The 16,512-nt window shown below is 35.4% G+C and overlaps 1 long non-coding RNA gene and 1 pseudogene across 1 annotated transcript; one reads left to right on the forward strand and one right to left on the reverse strand.

Moving 5' to 3' along the window:
* The first annotated feature begins 286 nt into the window (after positions 1 to 286).
* Positions 287 to 1,039, forward strand: LOC126764427 (putative nuclease HARBI1; annotated as a pseudogene).
* Positions 1,040 to 6,316: 5,277 nt separating this feature from the next.
* Positions 6,317 to 7,831, reverse strand: LOC126764511 (uncharacterized). The gene is made up of 2 exons (XR_007668022.1): positions 7,624 to 7,831; positions 6,317 to 7,559 (listed from the first exon to the last, which is right to left on the reverse strand). It is a non-coding gene; the product is annotated as an uncharacterized LOC126764511 (long non-coding RNA).
* Between the last annotated feature and the right edge of the window lie 8,681 nt (positions 7,832 to 16,512).

Consider the following 16,512-nt stretch of genomic DNA (forward strand, 5'->3'; position numbering starts at 1 on the left):
TGAAATTTCATTTCACACTAATATCGTCAAGTAATTATAGCGCTTTACTTCTGGCATCCCGCCTTTTCTGAAATCAACTGTCAAAAATTCCCTGATCTCCTTGGCTGTCAAATAATCAGGGAACGCGTTTGAGGGAAAAATGAGAGCCAATGCGAGAGTCCCGTATCATATTATCCATGGTGTCGGTGCAATTGATGGTAAGCACGTTGCTATTAAGTGCCCGGCCAATTCTAATTCGATTCGATTCGATTTATACAATTATAAAAAATTCTTTAGCATCGTTTTGATGGCTGTATGTGATGCGAAATATACGTTCACAGCAGTTAGTATTGGCAGCTATGGAAGTCAAAGTGACGGAGGTACTGTATATTAAATTGTTTAACATTATAGTATAATGGATTTCTGTTATTATTATATTATTATTATTTATACAGGAATCTTTCGACTTACTCCATTTGGCCATGCATTAATACAAAACACTCTGTCTGCAGGTGGTGGCAAACCTGTGCCACTGTCTGACGTGTCACCGGAACCTTTTCCTTACTTTTTCGTTGGAGATGCTGCATTCCCATTACGAAATAATTTAATGCGCCCATTTCCTGGAGCTAATCTAACACACACGAAACGTATTTTCAATTATCGATTGTCACGCGCTCGTAGAGTCATAGAAAATTTCTTTGGTATATTGACTGCTCGGTGGAGAATTTTGAAAACAACGATTGAATGTAATCCAGAAAATTGTGAAAAAATTGTGTTGGCTTGCATAGCCTAACACAATTTTATAATGTTGAATGACCACAATCGCTGGTATTGTCCGGAGAACTATGTAGATCGAGTGGAAGGACCCGATGAATGGCGCCGGGAAAATGAAAGCAACTCTTTACGACCAATGCTAACTTCGGTGCGTAGAGGTCCTTCAAATGCGTTAAACTTACGGAAGAGACTTGCTAACTGTTTTATAAATAAAGGATCTGTACCATTCCAGAACAATTTAGACTCTATTACAGGAGGACCATATGCTCCTGGAGGACCTTATTAGAAATAAATACCATTTTTTTTTTCATTTCATAATTTTTTTCATTTTATTTAATTAAAAACAAAAGCATATGTTCAGAATTATTTACATAACATTTTAATTAATTTTAATAAAACTAAAATAATAATTTAAAAATAAATACTTCACTTATACATATATTCTATATTAAATTAACTTAACATGTTATTAGTAATCTCCTCTCTGCACTTCAAACGCAGCTTGCAGCATTTTCTCGATAGTCCTCGTTTGTTTTTCGTCGTCCATTTTATTTAAAATGGACACAATTAAATTGCTAAATGATTGCACTGCCGGACTTGTTGATTGTTGTTGTTGGATCTGTTGAGTTGGTTGTGTTGACCATTTATTTTTAAACAACTCGATCGCTTCCATCATCTTCTCGTCAACCTCGCTGGTAGTTGACCCAGATTGACCTCGCTTTCTACGCTTTTGGGTAGCCGCCTGCGTAGAGCAGGATGGTGAGGGAAGCGAGATGGATGCGACGGCAGCGATATTTCAATTGGACTTATAGTAGGTGATAAGGGCCATAGCGGTGATGGAACTTCCCCCTCCTGCGCATAATCATGACCCTGATTGGTGACTGCAGTTTCACAAATATTTTGTGAGAACCTAACCCTGTAAATTAAAGTTTTTATTTCAAATACAAGTATGTATATTCAATTAATATACTAAAACTTACGGCCGTGGTACAATATGTGGCTTGAGGAACTTCATCGTCTCCAACAAATGCCACTGCGTTTGATATTCCATCCCGCTGCCACTGGGGGCGTTAGCCTTCCGTACTTCCCTCCCGTAGCGATCCGGGAGTGTCACCCATCTACGGCGACACATTTCTCCTTTATAAATATAAAATATTATTACTAACAACATAAATAGTTGTAAATAACAAAGCAACTTATCACTTGCGTTCAACTCCCTCCCGATTTCAGCTCACAAGGCATCTTTCCTTGTTTGCAGCTTGTAATATGGACTGCTCTTATTAAACAACTCGGTTTTATGCTCAACAATGCAATCAATTTCTCGTCATCTATAGCTTGTTTATTTTCACACACGTATTTCAATCAATTCAATAAATTTTTCTTTTGACGTTTGTTTCAATGGTGCTTTTTAACGTTTGAACAATGTTGCCATTGCTCAATACGCATATATAGTTTTGAGCACATCTTTGTTTTGAATTACAATTTTTTACAATATAAAATATAAAACTGAAAACAAACTATTAAAAATAGTTTACATATTTATAAATAATAGAATTCGACTCTGATTTTGAGTTATTTTATGAAAATTTCAAACATATTGAAACATATTGAACAGATTTAATTATAAAAGTTGATAATTACTATAGTATATCGATATTGGCAACCCTGCGTTTTGAGAGAGCAATCAGCTGACACGTTTCCTCCGCAAAAATCCAAATGTCGTGAATTCTCACGTCATCCCACTTCAAAGAGAGAAGGGAGTAGCGTTTTTCACTGTGCAGTTACATTGCGCTCCCATAAGATAGGTCGTGGCAGCTGACACGAGCCCCGATTCTACGTTCTCCACTGTTTGAGCTTTTACGCTTGCCGCTACCATTAACTCTTGGTTAAGTGTTTCGTTAACAACTGATGCAATTTTGTTTTTGAGTTTTCATTGTACAGTCTGAAAAAGGTTTTTGTATACGGTGATGAACAGTTGGCTTAGAAAAAATTATATTTTCATCCAACCATTTCTTATTTCGCTCTTCGAACTCTGACATAACCCTATGACATTCTTTCCACTTTTCTACAAGTTTGCTTATGAAATTTCTTAATTGTTTTTGAATTTTGCGAGTTTGCTCTTCACGATACATTAAGCGATCAATGACGTTAGAAAATATAGGATTTTCAACCATTAGAAATTTTTTTGTTGGTACTGGTTCACTGTGCCATATTAAAAAAGGGTGCGTTTAGACTCTGCCATAGTATCTCAAAAAGGAAAAAAATCAGTATTTTTCAAATACTTGCAGCCAATTTTTGGACAAGACGTAGACCACAACATATTTTAACAAATTATACAAACATTGAATCGAATCCCATCGAATCCACCAAACTTATTTTCTACGCAACATTGGATTACACATATAAGAACACTTTGATATAGGACAATTTCTTTTTCCATTGTAAAGATCTAAAACATATATTAATAGACCACAATGACTTTTGTTTTATTTAACACATACCAAATAATAATAATTAAGTCACAAATCTTATTACAAAATTTTATATTTAAGTTTTTCAGTTCAACAAAAATTGCACTTAAAAATAGGTAAATAGTAATTATTGCACTTGTTAAAACATGTGTTAAATTCGAAAGCTCACAGATTTGCGAATATTTGGAACAAATTTTTGATGCAAGATTTGAAGATGTTTCCGTATAAAGTCCAGAAGGTGCATCAGCTGTTAGCTGGTGACCGCCAATCGCGGCTAACATACGCTCAAGCCATCCTTAATCACCACCAAGAGGAATCAAAAATAATCATGAACGATGAGGCCCATTTCCATCTTAGCGGGTACGCAAATAAGCAAAATTTACACTTCCGGGGCACTGAAACTCCGCGTGTAACCCACGAAGAGCCATTACACTTGCTTAAAGTCACTGTATGGTGTGCTGTTTTCGCTGAAAGAGTCATCGGACCTTTTTTCTTCGAAGACGTCGCGGGCCAAATGGTTACTGTGAGTAGTGAGCGCTACAGAGCAATGATCAACGAATTCTTTTTGCCGCAACTTGATGAATTGGGATTGGAAAACATGTGGTTTCAACATGACGGTGCAACGGCACACACTGCACGTGCCACAATTAAAAAAATTACAGCCAAAAAACATCGGAAGGTTATTTTTGCGCCACCTGTTATTAAGGTAGAATTAGACACAGAGGCAGTCGGCCGTAGACGCGTACGAGCTGTTTAAACAATTTAATTACCAATTATCAAGCAATAACAATCATCAGAAATAAAGTAAGGGGTACAGTTAGGGCAGTGCTAGTGTCTCACAACACAGTACTTAATTTCGATGCAATCATAGCTCGGCTGGATTGCTCATACGCAAATAAAACTTCGCTACGACTATTGAGTCAGGGCCTCGAAATGGTTAGACAAGGAGAATTAAGCCTCATGGAATATTATGATGAGGTCGAAAGGAAGTTGACCCTCGTTACAAACAAGATTTTAATGTCAAACGAGGCGGAGTAAGCTGCATTGCTAAACGATGAGGTCAGGGCAGATACACTCCACGCCTTCATTTCTGGCTTGAAAAAGTCGCTTAAGGCAATTGGTTTTCCGGCACAGCCAAAAGATTTAGCGTCTGCATTAGCGCTAGCCAGAGAAGCAGAGTCGAGCATAGAGCGCAGTATGTTTTCGGCGTCCTACGCCAAAGCTAGAAAGCAGAAGGAGAACAGACGCGGGAAAATAATAGAAATTGACCGCTCGCGAAACAAGGCAGAAACTATAAAGATGAACATGGCGGTGAGAGGAACCCCCATTTTGTCAAAAGGCAGCAGGGTAACAACCAAGAACCAAGGCAGCAGCGATTGAATAATGTTGTTCAGAGCGCCCCAGATTCGGAAGGATATCAAAAGTCCGCGGAATCAGGCGACAATGGCTCACTGCATTTTTTAGAGAACTCTCCCGGCTGCCATATATCAAAAAATTACATTAGCCCATAAAGGAGCTACAAGAAGTAATTCCTGTCGAAAGCCCTTTCACCGTAAGCTCGATACATGGTTCGAGCAAAGTAACTAGTAAACGCTTTATGAAAATGTTTGGCCAAATCTCCCCATTCTTCGTGCTAGACACACTAAACTCTTTTGATGCAATTATAGCATTCGACTTGTTAACGCAAGCAGAAGTTGAACTTGAACTTACGTAACAACACTATTAATTACAACAACAAATCCTAGCAATTGTAGTATCATTACTGTGACAGTTGGGGTACTCACAACGTGTCATAAGCATCGTAAAATCATAAAATCATAATTTATGCTAGTGTAAAAAATTTGTTGTTGGATTGCATACTAAAATAAGTTTACGCAAATACAACTTTCAACGCTATGTATTCGGTTCGTCATAACTGATCAGCTGATTTCTGTTTACATCAGTTTGCTTTTGTGTTGTGGTTACATTTGTGTTTAAGTTTAAATTACTTTCAATTTTCTATTGTCGAGGGTTTTCGGAATAATGGAGCAATATAATGTTATACAGGTAATATAAAAATGCATAATAAATACAATTTAACTAATAAAATGCGCTTTTAGACAAAATCAAAGCTGGTGCGTTCCAACCCAACCAGAAAGTGGCTGTTTGAAGAGGAAAAGTCATTGATTGAATTTTTGACACAAAACAGAGATTTTGAGGTATATCTATTAATTAAAATACAACTTAGAAGTAATCTATTATAATTTTAATTATAGAAGCCATCGTCTCAAATGTATTATAGACGATTCGCAAAGGAGAGCAACATTGCGGTGGACTGGAAGCTGACACGCTCGAAGGTTCGTTATATGCGTACAACATATGTATAACAAAGCAAAATGGAAGGCTCGATGGGAAGGCTCGACGGTTTCTGCAGATAGAAGTGAAGCAAATATGTAGGGTAAGATTTTGAATTTTGTAAATGGTTGAAACTAAAATGAAGCGAATGACTAGTAAATCGCATCAGAACTTGAGAATTTAAATGTTATTCATTCTTCTAGTGTTACTTAGAATAACTAAACATTTTTATTTCAGCCACTTTACTTAAAATGTGTACGTTTTTTTATGAAAAGGATGAAATTTTCGGCGGTAGAGTGGCTGAGTCAGCAGTAATCAACGAGAGTTTGGAGAACAACGAAAACTATTCGGAAGTAGACCTCAACAAGTCAGCGTCTACTGCGTCTGTATGCGAAGGCGAATGTATAAATAAGACGATTCGTAAAGGAATATATTCCAGAACTGCGGCATCAGATATTCTGCAATTTCAGTCTGAAATGATACAGCTGAAAAAGCAGAAAATTGAGCATGAAATGAGTTTTAAGGAGAAAGAGTTGGAATTAAGAGAAAGGGAATTGATGATTAAAAAAAAAAAGAAGTGGATTTAAGGGAAAAGCAAGAATTATTTCTAAAAGACAAAGAAATGGGGATGAAACTACAAATATTGGAAAGTAATGAAAAATTAAAAATAATGGAAATACAAATGAAAGAAAGGTTGACAATGGAGGAATCGAAACACAAATCCAAATAAGTGCAAAGGAACTTTAAATTACCTGAAGTGAATTAATGTACCTGAAGTTTATTTTTAATAATTACTTTTTATATTAATTTTTTAATAAAAAAACAAAAAAACATTTTTACATATGTACTAATTAAACTAATGAATAGTAAATACTTGTATACGTTTAAATAATGATGTATTTTAAGTTAATCTATGATTTTGTATGAAGTCAAGAACGCTAGATCTTGTGTTACTTCCTGGTGGTAAGCTATATTGAGGTGGGTTAATTTCAACGCTTTCTTCGTTTTCAATTTGGAAATTGATTAGCATATTATGGAGAATGCAGCATACCATGATCCACTCATTGCATTCTTTTTTATTTCGCTCATTTATCATTCTAAACTTCAATTCCTTCAAGCTACCGAATTTTTCTTTTAAAATGCCAAAACAATTCTCAATTCGCACATGATATTTTGAAAAGTACTTATTTTAACTTTCTCTTTCTTCCATAGTGTAGTCCGTACTATTTTTCCTGAACGATGTCAATAAAAATTGTTTAAGTGGATAGGCGCTATCTCCAGCAATCCACTGAGAGTTAGATAAAAATCGTTGAGGATGTTTTGCAAGCGGGCTATTCAAAAAGAATTTGGAGTCATAAACACTTCCAGGGTATCCTATTGTGACTTGTCTAATTCGTAGCTTATAGTCACAAATTGCTTGCATTTTAATAGCATATTGGCGTTTTCGTGAATAAAAAAGTTCATGTTTTTGGCTGGCGCTTCAGCCAACTTTAATTCGGATCCATCAATATATCCTATACAACCTGGCATCTCTTTCCGCGTTGCAGTAACAATTTCCAACCGTTCATTTTCATTTGGCCAAAACAGAAACTTCTCTTTTAACCTCAATATTGCTTTGAATACGCGCTTAGTTATATTTTGAATAGTGCCTCCATCATCCACGCCAAACAATGAAGCAACCTTTCGTATAGATAATCCATTTCTGGAAGATCCCAACCTAAATAGCACCTTTTTTAGTTGTAAATCTAAAGGAAGTTGTGCTCCACTGGAATTTGTGTTAAATACACTATCGTCCTTTATATAATCTAGTATGCGGCGAAAATTCGTCCGGGCGAACACGAATCATTTCGTTGAAACGGCTGTCATCAAAGTTCCTAAGTACATTATGTCGCCATTGGGATGACTTTGGTATTCCGAGATGCACACTTCTACGAGTGTTTAATAAGCAAAGTAAACTCAATGAAAAATTTTCAAACATTTCGTCATCATCTTCATCGTCGGCTGGAAAATAATTTTTACGTAAATAAATATCAAAGTGAGACTTGCTTATAATGGTAAAACTCACTTGAGTCAAGTATCATCAGGTTTAATGCCTGATTCTTGCACAGCGCATCCATTATTTTAAAATTTTCACTTCTCCTTGGCATTTTGAATGCGAAATACTTATTTCTGCAAATATTCTAATATATGTTTTTTCAATCAGCTGATTGATAACGATTTACGACAACAAATTTGTAACGACGTGTTCACAACCATTGTATTTTTTCTTAATTTTTGTTTATCACTTATAACTTTATGAGCATGATACTGAAAAGAATAAAAGTGTTTTCAACCTCAAAAGGAGGCGTTGCCATTCAATACCTCAGTTATCGCTACAATCCGCACTATACACAGCGACAGCCCATATACTCCAAACTATACCCTTACTATGGGTGTTTAAGATTTTGTAAACAAATAAATCTAACAGTTACTTAAAGATGCTATCATTAGACCATCAAAGTTCACATGCAACAGCCCAGTCCGGGCTGTTGACAAAAAAGGTCTTGACAGCAATAAAAACCGAAATAAACGGTTGGTAATCGACTATAGGAAGCTAAATGAATGAACTATAGCCGACCGATACCAAATTCCAAGTAACCCAATGATTCAAGCAAACCCAGGAAAGGCGAAATTTTTTACGACTCTAGATTTAAAATCCGGTTATCACCAAATTTATCTAGCTGAACAGGACCGAGAGAAAACGTCATTCGCAGTGAATTTTGTCGTCTGCCTTTTGGCTTGAAAAATGCCGAAAGCATTTTTCAAAGAGCCATCGATGACATTCTGAGGGAGCACATAAGAAAGATATGTTATGTTTATGTAGATGACGTAATCATCCTTTGAAAAAAACGAGACCATGTGTAATATATTGATACGGTCTTAAAATGCTTGGCCGATGCAAACATAAGAGTAGCGCAAGAAAAATCTAAGTTCTTTAACGAAAGCATCGAATTTTTAGGCTTTCTAGTGACTGAAAACGGGGCTAAAACTGACGTTGAAAAGGTCAGGGCGATACTAGAGTATGCTGAGGCAAAAAATTTGTTCAGCCTGCGGTCGTTTCTTGGGTTAGCTAGTTACTATAAAGGTTTTATTAAGGACTTCGTGGCCCTTAACCAACATTCTGAAAGGAGAAAATAGTTCGTTGAGCTAGCATATGTCCAAAAAATATAGATTGAGTTGGACGAAACTCAACGTAATGCATTCGAAAGACTGAGGAATATCCTGGGGGGTTACTCTGTAAGGCGTTGCGCAAGTGAAAACGCTCGTTAATAAAAAAAGCAACTCTGTAAGGCAACAAGCGCATGGGAAATTGCGTTTTGCGATTTTGTTTTTACCCTTTCGCAATGGCAGTACTCTGTATTGCGTAAACGAGTGTCAAACCTGTGCGTTTAACGAATATTTGATTCGATATCAAACTGGCAAGCGCAACGGACAAAAAATGTAAGTTTATAAGGCATATTTGTAGTTTTAATTTAAAAAAAAAATTATTTAACAGGTAACATTCTAAAAATAAACAAACACACCCAACACAATTCGAAATTTTAATTAATTATAAGAACTTTCCAAAGGACAACTGAAAACTGTGGACGCGAAAAATGCTGCATATTATTTATGTAAAGAGTTGGTATGTGACCTTAATACTGCGGGGCCACTATCGCGCGATGTTTTAAAATGGAAAAAGGTAAAAAAGATTAATTATAAATGATTTTTGAAGCACATATTACTTAATTATTTAAAGGTTTGGTCGGATTATAAAACCCATTTGAAAGCAAAAATGCGGCGGAACCAACTAAGTATCTCTGGAACTGGTGGTGGTCCTCCAAGTCATTGCTCCTTAACACCGTTGGAGGAGCAGGTTAGTGAGCTTCTGGCAATGGAAACATCCGTCAGTGGAATAAGTGCCATCTTAGAATTTGGTGCAGCACAGTTAATGCAACCAAGTGGGTCAGACATCACAACCGACGAATTCCGACAGAATGAACCAACGCCAGTGGATGAAATGCCACATTGTTCACGTCAAAGAGCAAAGGAAAGAGAGCCTTTTAAATAAGCAGGTGGATAACCAAATCGCTTATCACAAAGGTTCATTAAAAGTATTGTCTGAAATTAATGAAAGGTGATTTCAAAATGTATGAAAAAAAACATAAAATGGGTAAAAGAAAATATAAATTGGCTGTTGAAAAATTCGAACACAAAAAAAGGATTGATTTGGACAAAAAAAACTAAAATTTGCAACATTAGAACTAAAAAAGCAAATGCTAGGAATTGAACGGCCCGACCAATAAAAATGTTGTATTTTAGTTATTGACATTGAAGTCTGTTACTTATTTTTTAATACTTACTGATAATTATTTATTTATTATATTAATAGTTTAAATGAATTGTTTTGATTTAAAAACGTATTTTGTGTTGATGTGATAGTTTTTACTTTTTATTATAATACTTACATATATAGATATGTATACACATGTGCAAGAGACTAAAGCTTTATATCATTAAAGTGAATTTTAATTAAATAAATGTGAAAATGTGAAAAATTAAAAAGTTTACTTTATAAAATAGTGTTATATGTTTATAAAGTAATCAAACTGTTTTTTAATTGATCCCTTAAACGTTTAGCATTATTGGTTTCATTCGCATTTCCTATGGTTTCAGTATAACTAGCATCGACTTCTTCAACTTCTATTGCTATATTGGCAGGTGTTTCCCAGTTTAAAAGAGTGCAAATATTATGAAGAGCACAACATACGTAAAAAATTTCCACCACTTTTTCTGGGGCATAATGCAGTTCTCTAGCAGCTAAAAGGCATCGGAACCGCGCTTTTAATACTCCAAATACTCGTTCGATAAGGGATCTGGCTTTTGAAAATTTTATATTGTAGTAACTTTCAGCAGAGTTTTCAGCAGCATTTCTGTAATAAATGATGGCTCACGCGGATATAAGTCGCCTGTAAGAAAAAATTAAAAAAATAAATGATGCATATAATAGCTAACGAATAAAATTAACGAATGTGGATATGCTCACCAAGAACGCAAATTCCTATTTCTCCATTCACATGTTGGATTGTAAATATTGGCGCTCGCTTCACAAATTCCAAACATGTGAATCATGACCCGCCGCAGCAAACCGACCGTTAACGGCTTTTATTATCATCTTATGATCACATATCTAGGTTTTGGAAACAATATTTATAAAAAAACAAAGATAAATTAAAAAACAATTGCCTTGCCACCATAGCGTTTATACTATGCTTTAATTTAATATTGAAATATAAATGCTGATTCACTGCCGGTCGTATCATTTGGATGTGAGTACCATCCACTCCAATTTCTCCTGGAATTCCAGACATTGAGTAAAAAGCTCGTTTCGCTTCATTTTCCTCCTCTGAAGGCATTGCAAAACTTATGTGATTTGGACACAGCACTTTCTCGATTGCTTTACAAACTTCAAACACACAACGCGAAACTGTTTGTTGAGCTAGTCCTGTATGGTGATCTTGTCCAATTTGCTGTTGATACCCTCCCTGCGCCAAAAATTTTAAAGTTGGCGCTAATTTCACAATTTCGGGTATTCCTGTGGACCTGCGTGGAGTTTTTAGCTCACTACTTATGCTATCCAACACATATTTGAATGATTCCTTGCTTAAGCGAAAGTTTTGCACGAAACTATTTACGAGTAGAAGCAAAAACACGTTTCAAGAATTACATTACACCTAATCATTTTTTCACTAAGACTCATCACTTTAGACTTGTCCCTAATAATTTTCCGCTCAACTCGTTCATCTTTTGTGTTTTCCTCCCATAACACAACGGAATCCATATCCACACCTTTTTTATTGATTTAAAATTACTTTTATATAAAACTTTTCAAATTTATTTATGTTTGTTTTCAATTTTCTACACTTTTTCACTTTTCTGTTACTGATTTTGTTTTCATTCTTCTTCATTTCGGTCAGTAATGTCCACTATACTGGAAATATGTCAACGGGAAAACAGTGCAACACTGTTTACAATGCAAAAGTGTTACAGAGTACCGATTGCCCTTAGCAACGCAATTCACTTTCGCAACGCATTGCTATTCGTAACGCCTTACAGAGTAACCCCCCTGACATCAGAAGATGTCATACTCATGTACCTTAGATTTCAAGCAGCCCTTCGATCTAACTACTGACGCCTCCATAGATGGCATTGGTGCAGTCCTTTCCCAAGGAGGCAGACCCATTCTCATGGTTTCACGCACGCTAAAGAAAAGCGAGACACACACATTGTTAGCTATTTCTGGGCTCTAGGTACTCATAAATTGCGAAATTACCTCTATGTAGCAAGAGAAATAAATATTTTCACTGATCACCAGCCCCTTACCTTTGCCGTCTGAGATAGAAACATGAATGCAAAAATCAAACAATGGAAGGCATTCATTGATGAACACAACGCAAAAGTGTTCTACAAACCAGGCAAAGAAAACTATGTGGCGGATGTCCTATCGTGGCAAAATTTAACCACCTTACAAAACGAGATGCAATCAAACGCTGCAACGATTCGCAGCGAAAATTCGTTGACCTTTACCATCGAAACGGCAGAAAAGCCTTTAAACTGTTTCAACAATCAAATAGTTCTTGAAGAATCCAAATTCCCATTGAAACGAGTTATTATACTCTTTGGCCAAAAAATACGTCACTTTATAAGTTTCACAGACAAAAACACCCTATTCGAAACAATAAAGCCACTCATTAACACAGACGTAGTAAACGCAATACACTGCGATCTACCACCACAAGCCAGTATACAGCATGTTTTGGTGCTAAATTTCCCGGCAACCATATCATAACCATATTAGTAATAAATTGCAAGATATGCACCAGAGAACTGCAACGAATAATAAATTTTTGTTTATACTTAAGTATTGATCCGTTATTCTGTCTGATTCTGTCAGTTCAGTTCATGTACACGAAGCGCACTGTTTGTCTTCAAATCAGCGATAGAGAACAACTTTGAATCACTAGCGATCAGCTTATACCTGATTTGTTTATGAAAGTTCGTATCAGCAGAAAATACCCGAAGTGATGCAAACTCATGCTTCAATGATTGAAATGATCAACAGGGTTTGGTTTGTATGTATATCATCTCCTGAACACTGATTTACTAGTGCACTTTTTTTCTATTTCAAATACATGTATGTATGTATGTACATATGTTATATGTATAATGGAAATTCCATCGAGTACATACGTACAACAAATGTATGTATGTATATATAGTATGTATATTAGGGGTGTCCTTATTTTCAAACATCGGTTTGGGGTCAATGCGATAACATTTAGTGGACCCGGAAGCCAGTTGAAAAATTCAATAGGTCAGTATTGGCAAATATCAATGTTCATACATTCGCCTTATATTAGACGCAGTTTTTATAGTATATTTAACAAAACATATATGTATACAAAACTAATTATTCCATTTTTGTATTCTTATTCGGGAATAACATTTAAAATAATTGTGATAATTTTGCGTATTTAAAAAAAAAAGGCATGCAACACAAGCTTGATATTTTGCAAATTTACCGAAATTTGTTTCTACATTTTGAGCGCGCTGTTTGTAGGCAAACAAATTTCCTGAGAAAAAGTGAACTGTGTGGCGACAATAAGTCGTTCAGAAAATAAAATAATAACTGCTCATAACAGGACATTTATGCTGTGAAATATTTCCAAAAGCATGCAAGAGGTTCTTGTGCATATTGTGATTTTAATAAGTAAATATAATTGTAAGCGTTCACAAGCAAGAAATAATAATTATTTTGAAGAATAATTATTTGGTTTAATAAATAGTACTTTAAAATTGTTTGAATTTCGGTGGGCGGTTGTGTTTAAAGTGAAGTATATAAAATAAACTAATATGTCTAGTTTAGCAACACGAATGTCAGTTGCCAATTTAAGAAAAGTTAGTTTAATTGGATACACAATGCATTGGATACACAATACAAATGCAAATTACAGGTGCAAAACTTCCATCTAATCGGCAGGTTTTAGAAGTTTTGTTTTACAATATGAGATTTGTAGATCTTTCAGCAAAGGAAAGCGCAAAACTTGCTATCAAAGCAGCACAAATATTTTGGGAACAAGCACGAATGCCGATAAGAAAAGAAGATAAATGTGTTGAGAAGTTATTGAAACTGTACGAAAGTTGGAAAAAAATCCTGAAAACAGTTCCAGAAAAGAGATCCAATTCACAGGAAGAAGTCGTTGATATGTTTGTTCTAAGTTTGGATGATTTATTTGACAGGGCCACCGCTAATGCGCTTGAAAAAATGAAGTTAGTAGAGGATAAGAAATTTCTTGAAATGCAACGTCAAAAAGGACGGCATGCATGATGGCTGTTGATAAGGTTTTGTACGATAGTGAAGTGCGTGCACAAGAAAGACAGGAGAAAGCAGCATTACGAAAAAGGCAGTATGAAGAACAAAATTTTGAATGTTCTAATATAATCGAGGAAAGCAAAGAAAATGATATAGTGGAAGCTGGAAATGAAAATGTAGTAATTCCGTTGGAAAAAAATTGTTTGCAAACTGAGTGTAAAAAGCGACGAGGCACTAAAAGTATCATAACACCACGATTGTTAGCAGCATTAGACAATGCCAAAGTGTCAGATGGTATGGCCATACATATTTTAGTAGCCGCTGCTGAAGCATCGGTTCATTGTGTGGAAGAACTTGTTATTAATCGATCAACAATTCGTCGTGTGCGTCAACAAAATCGGCCTGCAGAATTCAAAGATATTTCTACTGAATTTAAAGAAAAGGTGAGTTCCCTATAGTTGACAATGCACTTTTATTAATGCTAATTTATTCAAACACTTAACAAGGCAAATGCAAATGGAGCACTAGTTGTTCATTTTGATGGGAAGTTCATGACAGATATAAAAGGTCGTAGTAAAGTGGAAAGAATTGCTGCTTTAATTAGCTACGATGCAACATCGAAATTTCTTGGAGCACCAAAGATACAGTCGTCGACTGGTGCAAATATTGCTGAAACTGTTTATCAGAGATTATTCGATTGGAACATTGTTGAACTTGTTAAAGGCATATCTTATGATACAACTGCTGTCAATACTGGTGTTAAAAATGGAGCCGCAGTCCTTTTGGAAAAAAAAACTGCAACGCAATCTCATGCACCTACAATGACGTCATCATATGTACGAAATTATTTTGCGCAACGTTTTTGAATCAAAGATAATGCCAAACTCAGCACCAGAAATACTCTTGTTTGAACGATTTGTTAAGGCCTGGCCAAACCTTAAGAAAACCTTGTTTAAAACTAGAGTTGATGATAAATTTGTGCCATCAAAAATTAGCCAAGTGGAACGGGACGCTCTTGTAAGCTTCTTGCAGGACCAATTAAAAAAATCGCATAGCCGCGATGACTACAAAGAAATGCTACAACTTGCTTTAACTTTCCTTGGTGCAGATTGCTTTAATTTATGTGCTCCAGGTGCAACCAGCAACGCACGGTGGATGGCAAAAGCAATCTATTGTCTCAAAATATATTTATTACGTTATCAGTTTAAACTTACAACCAGGGAATTGAGTGGCATCCGCGATATTTGTATTTTCATTGTTAAAATGTACATCAAATGCGAATTCAGCACTTAATCAAGATATTTTCTTTATTAAAGACGCTCTAAATTATACAGATACAGATTCAACAATTTCAGAAGCTATTATTAAAAAAATGTCTAACCACTTATGGTACATCGCCGAAGAAACAGTAGCGTTATCATTTTTTGACTTATCAGTTACCCATGCAGAAAAATGTAAAATGATAAAACAATTAAAAAGCAAGGAACAAGTTGTTCATTTAAAAAATAGCCGAAGCCACTTAAAATTGACAGATTTTCGAACTTACGAACTTAGCGATTTTGTTTCAGAAAAGACAAATTTTTTTTTCAATAATTTTGGGTTATCTTCAGCCTTTTTGGGCGTGGATCCATCCCAATGGGAAAATAATTCAGATTTCGAAAATAATTGGACTTTTTGCCGCAACTTACAAGTTGTTAATTATCCCGCTGAAAGAGGAATAAAATTTTTGCAAGACTACAACAAAATTTTAACGAATGATGAAGAGGAAAAGCAGTTGGTAATCCAAATTGTTGAATCGTATCGCAAAAAATACAAATCATACAAAAAAATTGATTTAATGTAAAATATAAATTTAAATATGTAATATGTATGAAAAAAAAAAAAAATATACAATATTTGCCCATACTGACCTATAAAATTTTTCAGGTGGCTTCCGGGCCCACTAAATGTTATCGTATTGACCCCAAATTTTAACTGCTTACTTTAAATACATAAAGGAACCAAATTCTGGCCGGGAAACTGTAACATAAACATTTTGAAATTTCCCCTTACAAATAAGGACGCCCCTAATGTATATACGTTCTCGATAAAATTTCCATTGTTTACGCTTCGAAAATTTATAACATGCGCACATTTTCAAAGCTGATACATTTTTTGCACAACATTATTTAAATCAGTCCAGCAGAAAATTGTTGTTGTTTGCTGTATTCATAGATTTACATACAGATTTACTCGTAGATTTACTTCTAGTTTACCCAAAGTTTCACTTCAATTCAAACAATCGTCGCAACGTTCTGAACTGACATGATACGATTGCAACCGAAGCCAGCCATACCGCTTACACCATCGTGATCACACGAAGAACAAATTTTGTGTTGCAACAGGTTTATAGACGAGGGCGGCGACGAGAGATTCGCAATGTTTCCATGTTCAACTGCAATCGCTTTGTGTTCTTATTCAGCGAGTTTGTTCGACGTTTTTCGGCATTCGTGTTCTTTGCTTTCGTAGTACGATAGTTGCATTTGCGTATATTTTTTTGAAAATATTTTGAATATATTTAAA

This window comes from Bactrocera neohumeralis, unplaced genomic scaffold (assembly GCF_024586455.1).
Source record: "Bactrocera neohumeralis isolate Rockhampton unplaced genomic scaffold, APGP_CSIRO_Bneo_wtdbg2-racon-allhic-juicebox.fasta_v2 cluster09, whole genome shotgun sequence".
Lineage (NCBI taxonomy): Eukaryota > Metazoa > Arthropoda > Insecta > Diptera > Tephritidae > Bactrocera > Bactrocera neohumeralis.